Source organism: Salmo salar, chromosome ssa12 (genome assembly GCF_905237065.1).
Source record: "Salmo salar chromosome ssa12, Ssal_v3.1, whole genome shotgun sequence".
In the NCBI taxonomy this organism is placed as follows: domain Eukaryota; kingdom Metazoa; phylum Chordata; class Actinopteri; order Salmoniformes; family Salmonidae; genus Salmo; species Salmo salar.
The window spans coordinates 78,540,039-78,553,218 of record NC_059453.1 but is presented as its reverse complement, the minus strand read 5'-3'; positions in this window follow the sequence as shown (position 1 = coordinate 78,553,218).

Genomic DNA, 13,180 nt, shown 5'->3' with positions numbered 1-13,180 from the left:
GGAGAGCGCAAAGAACGGAGACAGTGGTGTAGTTTTTGCAAGAGCTCCACTCATACTGACGCAAATTGCAGACGAAAAAGAAGAGACAATGTGAAACAAGCAACAGATGCTGAAAGCCACACATTTGCATTCAGAATAAGTGACTGTCAGGTTAGTGGACTGAAACAGAAAGGGCTGATGGTTGATACGGGAGCAACGTCACATATAGTCACGGACATCGGGAAGTTTAAGGAGTTTGACGAGACTTTCAAACCGGAAAAACATTCCGTGGAGCTGGCTGACGGAACAAGAACGAATGGTGTCGCGGAGAGGAGAGGTGCAGCAGAGGTTTACCTGAGAGACAACACGGGTCGTCGGGTAAAAACAACGCTGACGAAGGCGCTGTACGTGCCGTCGTTTCCACAGGACATTTTCTCTGTTAAAGCAGCGACAGCCAACGGAGCTTCAGTCAACTTTCGACAGGGGTGTAACAAGCTCATCCACAAGAACGGTACCACTTTTGACATCGAGGAGTATGATAGACTTTTCTATCTTAACACTGTAAGTGATGAAAATGATGATGGATGTCATGGGTGCTATGATATTCACACATGGCACAAAATTCTTGGCCACTGTAATTTTGAGGATGTGTCAAAGTTAGAAAATGTGACAGAGGGAATGAAAATCACAGGTAAGATTGACAAATCTACCCTCAACTGTGAAATCTGCACTCAGGGAAAATTTGTTCAGAGCAGAAACAGAGAGCCTGATGAAAAAGCAAAAGCGGCTCTTGAGCTTGTGCACACTGATTTGGCTGGCCCTATTGAGCCAGAGGCGAAAGATGGGTTCAGATATACTCTAGCATTTACGGATGATTATTCAGGGGCAGTTTTTGTGTATTTCCTAAAAGCAAAGAGTGATACTGTAAAAGCTACTGAGAAGTTTATTGCTGATGTGGCCCCTTATGGGAAAATAAAGTGTGTCAGGTCAGATAATGGCACAGAGTTCACAGCCAAAGAGTTCCAGTCACTGCTCAGTAAGAACGCCATAAGACAATGAAACTTCAGCCCCTTACTCACCCCATCAAAATGGGACCGCTGAGAGAAATTGGAGAACACTGTTCGAAATGGCAAGATGCATGCTACTTGAAAGCAACCTACCAAAGAACTTGTGGACATATGCTGTAATGACTGCTGCAGTAATTCGCAATAGGTGTTACAATAATCGTGTAGGACAGACTCCACACTACATGTTTACTGGGAGAAAGCCTGATCTTTCAAAGATGAAATAATTTGGATCTGTTTGCTATGCATATAGACAGAACAAGAAAAAGTTAGACTCAAGATGTGAAAAGGGTATTTTTGTCGGGTATGATAAAAATAGTCCAGCATACCTAGTCTACTACCCAGACACTGGGAAAGTTCTTAAAAACAGATTAGTCAAGTGTGTTACAAAAGGTGTAGTCGAACACCAAACTCAGACAGATTTGGAAATCAGTGATGATCTTCATGGGGAGAGATTTGAAAACCCCATGCCGAAAGCCAAGATGGCAGATCAAAACTCAGAAGAGCCACAAGATGTGCAAATTGAGACTTCAGATGGTCAGAGTCCACGCTATCCAGACAGAGCGAGGAAGAAACCCCAGTACTTAAAAGACTATGAGTGTAAAGTGAAATGTGATGACCAGATACCACCTAGTGTTGACTACTGCTACAGAGTAATGTGCAATGCACCACAAACCTTCAAAGAAGCAATGATTTCACCAAAATCAGAGATTTGGACTACTGCTATGAAGGAGGAGATGGATTCCCTTAGGGAAAATGATACATTCACATTAACCACACTGCCAGAGGGTAAAAAATGCAGTGGGGGGCAGGTGGGTCTATGCGGTCAAAAACAATTCAGATGAGACTGAGACATACAAGGCAAGATATGTTGCAAAGGGGTATAGTCAAGTGGCAGGAATAGACTATAAGGAGACTTTTTCTCCAACTGCAAATATGACATCAGTACGCTGTTTGATGCAGCTAGCAGCTCAGTATGACTTAGAGTTACATCAGATGGATGTCAAAACAGCATATCTACATGCTCCTATTGACTGTGAAGTGTACATGGAGCAACCAGAGGGTTTTGAAGTCAGGTCAGATACAGGTGAGCAACTAGTCTGCAAACTGAACAAGTCACTGTACGGCCTGAAACAGTCAGGAAGGAACTGGAACAAAATGTTGCATGATCACCTTAGTGAAAATGGTTTTACACAGAACCCAGCTGATCACTGTGTTTATAACAAACAAACTGCAACAGAAAGGATCATTTTGATAATTTGGGTCGATGATCTAATTATCGCTGCTAGTGATAGTGACTCACTCACAAGTGTAAAAGAAATGTTAAGTGAAAAATTTAAGATGAAAGATCTTGGGAGGCTTGGACATTTCCTAGGCATTGATTTTACACAAAGTGAAGGGAAAATAAAGATGAACCAAACAAGGTACATAACCAAGATACTGGAAAGGTTTGGTATGTCAGACTGTAAAACAAGGTCAAACACCATGTGAACAAAAACTAAACTTTGATGGTGATGGTGAACTTATTGATTCAAAAGGGTATCGTGAAGTGATAGGCAGCTTGATATATGTGATGACATGTACAAGACCGGATATCAGTTGGATTGTCAGCAAGCTGTCACAATACCTATCAGAACCAAAAGAGCAACACTGGATAACAGCTAAACATGTGTTGAGGTACTTGAAGGGAACAATGAATCAGGAGTTGTGTTACAAAAAGGGGGTGGAAAAACTCAACCTCGTAGCATATAGTGATGCTGATTGGGCAGCAGATCAAAGTGACAGACGAAGCATAACAGGGTATTGTTTTAGTTTAACTAAATGTGGACCTGTCATTTCATGGAGGTCTAAGAAGCAGCCAACAGTAGCTTTATCTACATGTGAAGCAGAGTACATGGCACTGGCTGCTACTACACAAGAAAGTTTGTACCTTGTACAGTTATTGGGCGAGATGGATAGTGAGTGCCAATATACACCAGTAACAATCTTTGAAGATAACCAAGGTGCAATTGCTCTGTCAAAGAACCCAGTATGTCGTCAGAGATGTAAACATGTCGACATCAGATATCATTTCATTCGATCTGCACTCAGTGATGGTAAAATAAGCATTGAATATTGTCCAACGGCAGACATGGCTGCAGATGTTTTGACTAAACCTGTAACGAAGTTCAAAAAAAAAGTTACATGTTTGGAATATAAACTGACATTTGTGAGATGAATAACTGTAAGCTAAATGTGTTGATAAAGTTAGGTTGAATACGACTTGTACAGTATAAGAGCAAGTGGGGGTGTTGGCATGTGGACTAATATGTTGTTGAGTTGTGTTCTTACACTGGTACAGTCATGCCCTATGAGAGATGTATGACTGCGCATGTGCGAAAATAAATAAAGTGCATTTTCCCCCGTTCTGGTTAAAACACCAATGATGAACATGTATGTTTATTCCTCCGTTAAGTAAACCGGTATTCCTGTCCTGAAGATGTCAGCACCAACAGTATTAAAATAATGAGATATATCCACCAATCCAAAGAAAGGATAGGCAGGAGCTAGATCGCTCGCAGTGCCACTTTGTGGACAACGACTCCCATTGTCAGGGCGGAGAGACAAGTATCTTGTCTGAATATCCATAATCTTTGGTTGTGTTTAGTTGTTGAAGGTTCCAAACATATGTAATTTTCTTAACCCATCTAGTGACTAAATGACAGCACACGTTTCAAGTATCATGCTAGCTAGTCTTGGGTGTTAGCCTGGGAGGAGTTACAGGAGAGATTGTTGGGACGAAAGTAACAAAATGTAAAATGATGAACTTTTAAGCATTGTCTCCTCTAGTTCATACTGCTTTTATAACGTTAGAAAAGTATCAACAAGTGACTGAGTGTTTGAAAATTATATATGACATCATTAGAATTATGCCTTGGATCAGCTTCTCACAAACTTTTATCAACAGGTTAGTGGTTAAAAATATATATCTTTATGATTCTGGTGGTCAATTACCTTATGTCAATCCATGGAAATGTGATGAGCATGATGAGTTTGCTGTTTGTGAAGAGAATAAAGACATTTGTTCTATCAAGACACGAGGAGCGCACATGACAAGGATAACATTGTCAAATGTATTTATAAAGCAGATGTCATAAAGTGCTATACAGAAACCCAGCCTTAAACCCCAAACAGCAAGCAATGCAGATGTAGAAGCACGGTGGCTAGGAAAAACTGCCTAGAAAGGCAGGAACCTAGGAAGAAACCTAGAGAGGAACCAGGCTCTGAGGGGTGGCCAGTCTTCTGGCTGTGCCAGGTGGAGATTATAAAATGACATGGTCATTTAAGGCCAGATTGATATTCAAGATGTTCAAACATCCAGCAGGGTCAAATAATAATCACAGTGGTTGTAGAGGGTGCAACAGGTCAGTACCTCAAGAGTAAATGTCAGTTGGCGTTTCATAGACAAGCATTCAGAGGTCGAGACAGCCGGTGCGGTAGAGAGAGAGAGAGAGAAAGAGTTGAAAACAGCAAGACAGATATTGTGCGGGCTGTGTTACGCCCGCCCCGTAGGCAGGTACAAAAGTAACGTTGCGCAAGATCTCTTCTATTGAATTTAAACTCATTTACACTATAAATAAAATTACTAGTAGAGGACATGTATAAGTTATTTGTCATAAAATACGGTGTCTCTAGCTCTATCGATCTCTGAGTAATTAGGGAAAAAAGTGTTACTTTCGTCCCAGTTCCCCGATGACAAGCATACTCATAACATGATGCAGCCACCACCATGCTTGGAAATAAATCAAATCAAATTGCATTGGTCACATACACATATTTAGCAGATGTTAATGCGGGTGTAGCGAAATGTTTGTGAAGAACAGTCCTCAGTGATGTGTTTTGTTGTATTTTCCCCTAAAAATAAAGTTTGGAATTCATGACAAAAAGTTAATTTCATTGACACATTTTTGGCAGTATTACTTTAGTGCCTTATTGCAAACCGGATGCATGTTTTGGAATATTTTTATTCTGTACAAGCATCCTTATTTTCACTCTGTCATTTATGTTAGTATTGCGGAGTAACTACAATCTTGTTGATCCATTCTTATGTAACCGATGTGAAACGCTATTAGCGCGCACCACCGCTAACTAACTAGCCATTTCACATCGGTTACATAAGAATGGATCAACAAGATTGTAGTTACTCCGCAATACTAACATAAATGACAGAGTGAAAATTGTTATCGCCTATCACAGCCATTAAACTCTGTAACTATTTTAAAATCACCATTGGCCTCATGGTGAAATCCCTGAGTATGTCCCTTCCTCACTGGCAGCTGAGTTAGGAAGGGTGCCTGTATTTTTGTAATGACTGGGTGTATTGATACACCATCCAAAGTGTAATTAAAAACTGCTCCATGCTCAAAGGGATATTCAATGGCTGCTTTTTTTTTAACCTATCTACCAATTGGTGCCCATCTTTGCGAACCTTTGGCAAACGTCCCTGGTCTTTGTGGTTGAATCTTTGCTTGAAATTCACTGCTCGACTAATAGTTGTATGTGTGTGGTACAGAGATGGAGTAGACATTTAAAAATCATGTTAAACACTATTATTGCACACAGAATGAGTCCATGCAACTTATGTGACTTGTTAAGCACTTTTTTTATTCCTCAACTTATTTAGGCTTGCCATAACAAAAGTGTTGAATACTTATGCACTCAAGACATTTCAGTTTTACATTTTTTATTCGTTTGTAAAAATGTATCAAAACATAATTCCACTTCAACATTATGGGGTATCGTGTGTAGATCAGTGACACACAATCTCAATTTAATCAATTTTAAATGCAGGCTGTAACACAACAAAATGTGGAAAAGGTCAAGGGTTGTGAATACTTTCTGAAGGCACTGTACCTATTGAAGAGAAGTCATGTCAAGGCTGCATCACACACACACACACACACACACACACACTTGACATTTACATTTTAGCAGGTACTCTTATCCAGAGCAACTTACAGAAGTGAGTGTATACATTTCTGTAGTTTTACATACTTGTCCCCTGTGGGAAATGAACCCACAACCCACACAATGCTGCTGTTCTTTTATACAGGGTGAATTCGGAAAGAGTGGGACATCATATAAACTGGGACAGCTTAATCCTGATGCATTTATTTCTTGGTCTGACAAGAGAAAATCTAAACTGTTGTCACTAAGCTCTTGCAGAGAAACCACATAATCAAAATCACATCACTTCATTGGTATGACATCATTGAGGTGGGCAGAGCAATATTCCAACAGGTTGCTCACCCCGCAAAGCACACGGTAAGATCAGTGACATAGATTTTTTTCTGTTTTAATGTTAAGGTTATAAAGCCATGTCATAAATAATGCACAGTGCCACATTGTGATGTAAATGTGCATACTATGCACTGGTTACTCAAAATACATGAAAAAGTTGCCAATTTATGTTTACATTTTGGAATTCTGTCATTTTTTGTTGTTGTCCTGCTTTCCCAACCATAGCTAGCTAAAGTAGGACAACATGGAGTAGATAAATTGGGATAGTGTTATAGGCTTTTCCAATGGAGGTAAGAGATCCCCCTGTACGTTGGTTAGGCAAGGCTCTGGTTCTTGAAGTACTATATCCTGTCATTTTTTTTCTTGTAGTACTGTTATTAGTACTGATATTTGAGTGAATTCAGAAAAAGTGGGACACTTTTTTCATTGCTGACTTCTGTAACTTCTTCAGACATCTATCCAAAATATTAGCCCAACACATTATACATGTCTGAAATCCTCACTGTTTCCTTAACACACAAAATGTAATTGTCATTAGGGTACAATTAGAACTACACTACCGGTCAAATGTTTTAGAACACCTACTCATTCAAGGGTTTTTCTTTATTTTTACTATTTTCTACATTGTAGAATAATAGTGAAGACATCAAAACTATGAAATAACACAGATGGAATCATGTAGTAACCAGAAATATGTGTGCAACAAATCAAAATATATTTTATATTTGAGATTCTTCAAATAGCCTCCCTTTGCACACTGCTGGCATTCTCTCAACCAGCTTCATGAGGTAGTCACCTGGAATACATTTAAATTACCAGGTGTGCCTTCTTAAAAGTTAATTTGTGGAATTTCTTTCCTTCTTAATGCGTTTGAGCCAATCAGTTGTGTTGTGACAAGGTTGGGGGGGTATACAGAAGATAGCCCTATTTGGTAAAAGACCAAGTCCATATTATGTCAATAACAACTCAAATAAGCAAAGAGAAACAACAGTCCATCATTACTTTAAGACATGAAGGTCAGTCACTATGAAAAATTTCAAAAACTTTTAAAGTTTCTTCAAGTGCAGTCGCAAAAACCATCAAGCGCTACGATGAAACTGGCTCTCATGAGGACCGTCACAGGAATGGAAGACTCAGAGTTACCTTTGCTGCAGAGGATAATTTCATTACAGTTACCAGCCTCAGAAATTGCATTCCAAATAAATGCTTCACAGAGTTCAAATAACAGACACATCTCAACATCAACTGTTCAGAGAAGACTGTGAATCAGGCCTTCATGGTCAATTTGCTGCAAAGAAACCACTACTAAAGGACACCAATAAGAAGAAGAGACTTGCTTGGGCCAAGAAACACGAGCAATGGACATTAGACCGGTGGAAATCTGTTCTTTGGTCTGGAGTCTAAATTGGAGATTTTAGGTTCCAATCGCCGTGTCTTTGTGAGACGCGGTGTGGGTGAACGGATGATCTCCGCACGTGTATTTCCCACCGTAAAGAATGGAGGAGGAGGTGTTATGGTTTGGGGATGCTTTGCTGGTGACACTGTCTGTGATTTATTTAGAATTCCAGGCACATTTAACCAGCATGGTTACTACAGCATTCTGCAGCGATACACCATCCCATCTGGTTTGGGCTTAGTGGGACTATCATTTGTTATTCTACAATGTAGAAAATATTACAAATAAAGAAAAACCCTTGAATGAGTAGGTGTTCTAAAACTTTTGACTGGTAGTGTATTATAATGGTGTCCCAGTTTCTCTAACCTGCTGTCCCAGTCTGCCAAATGTGAACTGAAAATATGGGTTTGACTCAGTGTACACATGTGTCATTTTATGATTAGGAAACATGTTAAGGATTTCAGAAATGTATCTTGTGTTGGGCTAATATGTTGCATAGATTGAGAGGTTACAGAAGCTGGAAATGCAAAAAGTGGCCAACTTAAACCGAATTCACCCTACTATTTGTTCAACTGCCCTACCAAGACACTTTATATTTGAAAGTCATACTTGACATAGCATATAAGCATATACACACACACACACACTGGACACACACACACACACACACTGGACACACACACACACACACTGGACACACACACACACACTGGACACACACTGGACACACACACACACTGGACACACACACACACTGGACACACACACACACTGAACACACACACACACTTGTAAGTCGCTCTGGATAAGAGCGTCTGCTAAATGACTTAAATGTAAATGTAAATATAAGCATTTTACTGCACCTTTTATACCTGCTATAAACTGTACTTGACAAAAACAATTTGATAGAGATTTAATACAGACTTTTAAATATTCAATTAGTCATTTCATCATGTTCAACGTGATATTGGCATCAGTAACTGAGTTGTAGGGTTAAAGGCTTCAGCATGCTTCATTTTCGGCTGGCGAACCGAGCGAGAGTGCTCGCATGAAAATACCGGCAATAGTGCTGCTTGTCCATTTAAGACGCAGTAGCCAGTATACACGTTCCAAAAAAGTCTGAATTAATCAATGATAACTCTAATAAATAATACATTGATTTTTACGTTTTTGCCGAGGAGATCTTAGTCGCGCAATTTTATATCGAACTAACATGTTTGGTGCAGTATTTATCAATGAAAAATTTTTGCATGAAAACGAGTCGTCTCTCTTTAAAGAGGAAGGCTTGCGCTTCGGGGGCGAGCACATGCGCAGATCAAATACACCAATAAACGGTTTATATGTCCTAATAATTCGAAAGATCGATTAAAACACCTGGTTTTCTAAGCAACGTATGCTTCCTTCGATTTTGACTTTAGGCCGATTAAGATAAGCAGATTACGGTGTATACATAACTATTTCCATACTCGGCCTACAGTCATCAACAGTTTAATATCGAATTATTAGTGTGCATGTGAAATCTAGCCCAGACAGCCCATAGCATAGTGCATGGGCGCTAGATCTGCACGATCGGTTGTCTAGGCTAGTTCAAATCCAATTAACATGTTGTTGGTCGACTAGTAGGTATAGCCCAGTCTAATTACAAGTGAGACTTTTGGTGAGTATTTTTCTCATATCGCCAGCGGTACTTATGAAAAGATTTTTCAGCAAATTAAATGATTCTCATAACTAGCCTAGTAAGATTTCAGTTAGCTTACTGCTAACGTTACCATTACATTTACGTCATTTAGCAGACGCTGTTATCCAGAGCGACTTACAGTTGAACTAATTAGCTTGGCCTAGTGTGGCTAGTGAACAAGTTCCATAGACATGTGACTAACATAAATTGAATAATGTGTCTCTGAACAAAGGGGGGGGTCAAAATCAAAACTAACAATCAGTATCTGGTGTGGCCACCAGCTGCATTAAGTACTGCAGTGCATCTCCTCCTCGTGGACTGCACCAGATTTGCCAGTTCTTGCTGTGAGATGTTACCCCACTCTTCCACTAAGGCATCTGCAAGTTCCCGGACATTTATGGGGGGGAATGGCCCAAGCCCTCACCCTCCGATCCAACAGGTCCCAGACTTGCTCAATGGGATTGAGATCCAGGCTCTTCACTGGCCATGGCAGAACACAACATTCCTGTCTTGCAGGAAATCACGCACAGAACGAGCAGTATGGCTGGTGGCATTGTCATGCTGGAGGGTCATGTCATGATGAGCCTGCAGGAAAGGTACCGCATGAGTGAGGAGGATGTCTTCCCTGTAACGCACAGCGTTGAAGTTGTCTGCAATGACAACAAGCTCAGTCCGATGATGCTGTGACACACAGCCCCAGACCATGACGGACCCTCCACCTCTAAATCGATCCCGCTCCAGAGTACAGGCCTCGGTGTAACGCTCATTCCTTTGACGATAAGCGCGAATACGACCATCACCCATGGTTAGACAACACCGCGACTCGTCAGTGAAGAGCACTTTTTGCCAGTCCTGTCTGGTCCCAGCGATGGTGGGTTTGTGCCCATAGGCGACATTGTTGCCGGTGATGTCTGGTGAAGACCTGCCTTACAACAGGCCTACAAGCCCTCAGTCCAGCCTCTCTCAGCCTATTGTGGACAGTCTGAGCACTGATGGAGAGATTGTGCGTTCCTCGGGCAGTTGTTGTTGCCATCCTGTACCTGTCCCGCAGGTGTGATGTTCGGATGTACTGATCCTGTGCAGGTGTTGTTACGTGGTCTGCCACTGCGAGGATGATCAGCTGTCTGTGTAGCGGTGTCTTAGGCGTCTCAGTACGGACATTAAAATGTATTGCCCTGGCCACATCTGCAGTCCTCATGCCTCCTTGCAGCATGCCTAAGGCACGTTCACGCAGATGAGCAGGGACCCTGGGTATCTTTCTTTTGGTGTTTTTCAGAGTCAGTAGAAAGGCATCTTTTAGTGTCCTAAGTTTTCATAACTGTGACCTTAATTGCCTACCGTCTGTAAGCTGTTAGTGTCTTAACGACCGTTCCACAGGTGCATGTTCATTAATTGTTTATGGTTAATTGAACAAGCATGGGAAACAGTGTTTAAACCCTTTACAATGAAGATCTGTGAAGTTATTTTGATTTTTACGAGTTATCTTTGAAAGACAGGGTCGTAAAAAGGGACGTTTCTTTTTTTGCTGAGTTTATATACAGTCCCAGTCAAAAGATTGGACACACCTACTCATTCAAGGGTTTTAATTTATTTTTACTATTTTCTACATTGTAGAATAACAGTGAAGACATCAAAACCACAAAATGAGACATATGGAATCAGGTAGTAAACAAATCAAAATATATTTTAGATTTTAGATTCTTCAAAGTAGCCACCTTTTGCCTTGATGACAGCTGTGCACACTCTTGGCATTCTCTCAACCAGCTTCACCTGGAATGCTTTTCCAACAGTCTTGAAGGAGTTCCCACATATGCTGAGCACTTGTTGGCTGCTTTCCCTTCAGTCTGTGGTCCAACTCATCCCAAACCATCTCAATTGGGTTGAGGTCAGGTGATTGTGGGGGCCAGGTCATCTGATGCAGCACTCCATCCCTCTCCTCTTGGTCAAATAGCCCTTACATAGCCTGTAGGTGTGTTGGGTCATTGTCCTGTTGAAAAACAAATGATAGTCCCACTAAGCCCAAACCAGATGGGATGGCACATCGCTGCAGTAAATAAGAATTTGTTCTTAGTTGACTTACCTAGTTAAATAAAAAAAGTAGTCGTTTCTTTGCAGCAATTAGACCGTGAAGGCCTGATTCACGCACTCTCCCCTGAACAGTTAATGTTGAGACGTGTCTGTTACTTGAACTCTGTGAAGCATTTATTTGGGCTGCAATCTGAGGTGCAGTTAACTCTAATGAAATTATCCTCTGCAGCAGAGGTAACGCTGGGTCTTCCTTTCCTGTGGCGGTCCTCATAGGAGCCAGTTTCATCATAGTGCTTGATGGTTTTTGCGAATGCACTTGAAGAAACTTTAAAAGTTCTTGAACTGTTCCGCATTGACTGACTTTCATGTCTAAGTAATGATGGATTGTGGTTTCTCTTTGCTAATTTGAGCTGTTCTTGCAATAATATGGACTTGGTCTTTTACCAAATAGGGCTTTCTTCTGTATACCACCCCTACCTTGTCACAACACAACTGATTGGCTGAAATACATTAAGAAGGAAATAAATTACACTATTTTGCTATGAACAAGGCACACCTGTTAATTGAAATGTATTCCAGGTGATTACCTCATTTAACCTTGTTGAGAGAATGACAAGACTTGAAGAATCTCAAATATGAAATATATTTTGGTTGAACACTTTTTTTGGTTACAACATGATTCCATATGTGTTATTTAATAGTTTTGATGTCTCCACTATTATTCTACAACGTAGAAAATAGTAAAAATTAAGAAAAACCCTTGAAGTAGTAGGTGTGTCCAAACTTTTGACTGATAATGTATATACAGCTGACTAAATTGTTAATAGCCTTTGTCGTTTCGAAGAAGTATTTTTTTTTATGTAAATACGTTTTTCTGTTGCAACTCGCTAAGAGGTCAGGGAGGGGTGACATCATGCAATCCCTTTTCACATTTGGCTCCACAAGAGGTCACTGTTCTGTTTCAGGTTCGGCAGAACTGCAGCTCTTGGCTACACCTATTCATATATATATATATATATATATAAGTGTGTGTGTATCTACAAAATGCCAACAATGAACAATGGAGCTGTCTATTCAGGCAAAAGAGACGAGGCAAAATGTCTCACGGTTAATAAACTGGTGCCCTGTGTAGTTTCAGCAAATGCAATGTGCCATTCAGTGTACCGACGAGGGCAAAAATAAAATGTCATAGGCACAGGGACCTAGGCACTACTGTACATTGTCAAACTGCAGAGAGGAATATCCTACTTTTAAAAATGTTTGATTAACCCCGTATTTCATTTAATTTCTCCTTTCTGCTATAGGCTCCCGAGTGGCGCAGCGGTCTAAGGCATTGCATCTCAGTGCAAGAGGCATCACTACAGTCCCAGCTGTATCACATCTGGCCGTGATTGGGAGTCCCATAGGGCGGTTTACAATTGGCCCAGCGTCGTCTGGGTTTGGCCGGAGTAGGGCGTCATTGTAAATAAGAATTTGTTCTTAACTGACTTGCCTAGTTAAATAAAGATAAAGAGAAAAAAATAGGCCACAGTTTAGTCTGTTTCTTTAAAGAAAATGTCCCTTAGGAAAGCAGACAAATCACAATTATAGTATTGTGTTAGTGGGGTAATAACATTGGAGTATTGGCCTACTGTACAGGTTATAAACCCTGATTAGTCAGACTTGCCAAAGAAACATAATTTGTTAAATACCCAGAGCATCACATAAAAAGTTCCTGCAATTATGTATTTATTTGATTAGATAAAATCATCACTT